Below are 1,099 nucleotides of genomic sequence, written 5' to 3' on the forward strand. Positions count from 1 at the left end.
CAACCTACCCATTCACAGTCACATGGTAACTGACAAACAAGAGCCAACATAATTGACTATGAAGCACAAACTCAGCAAAGGAGTCTGTCCCCACATATTCTGACTCAACACCTTGCTAGCTGTACAGCTTTGAAAAGCCTTTTGATTTCTCTCTTAACTGTTATGTGTTTTAAGAAAAGGAAATTTTTGGATTTTACCAACAACTCTTTCTGCCCTAAGTTTCTAAAGTACTTATAAGTGAATCAATACAAACATGAATGAATGTCTCCAGTGATGCATGATAACTTTTATATTTGGGCTACAATTATCCATAATCAAGAATAGGATGGGAAGACTGAATAGGAATTTATATTTTTTAAAAACACTTAAAACTTTTACGTGACTAAAATTTTGATGTAATTCAAAAACAGTAATATAATTAAAGGGAGTTCTATCAGAAATTCCATGTAGATAACAAATAGCATAATTTTAGGATCGCATGTAAATAATTATGTTCCATGTGAGTGACGCACAATGAAGAGAAATGAATAGGAAAGCAATCTGGATGGTAAAAGTTTGGACATATGATGAAATAACAGAAGTTCAATGTGGAACAGTTGTGTGTGTGTGTGTGTGTGTGTGTGTGTGTGTGTGTGTGTGTGGTCCAGACATAAGTATTGAGATTATGTTGATCTCCTTCTGAGAAATAGAATAGCATGCTCTGCCCTGATTCACATTTTGACAGGACTAAAAGTGGTCCTTTTGATACTCTCCTGATATAAAAGAAGAGTGAGGTGAAGATGAAAGCAGGGAAATATCAATTACATAGATGGTTATGATCTGGAGGAAAGTAAAGGTTACCTGAAGCAGGATGATTCAAAAACCATAAAATATGATTATCCTCTTGGCTTTACCATATCTTTAAAGGTGAAGCCAATAAGATTTGGTGGCATTACTATTAGGGAATGGAACACCCTATCCCAAGATACTTGGCCTGAGCTATATTTTATTCATAAAAGAATTTCAAAATTTAAAAGAAATTTAGAAACCTTCCAATCAAGCCTTTGATTCTTCAAAAGAATTCTTTCTACCACAGCTTGCTCCTGCTTGAGCACTTCTG

Source organism: Capricornis sumatraensis, chromosome 1 (assembly GCF_032405125.1).
Source record: "Capricornis sumatraensis isolate serow.1 chromosome 1, serow.2, whole genome shotgun sequence".
NCBI classification, from domain to species: Eukaryota; Metazoa; Chordata; class Mammalia; order Artiodactyla; family Bovidae; genus Capricornis; species Capricornis sumatraensis.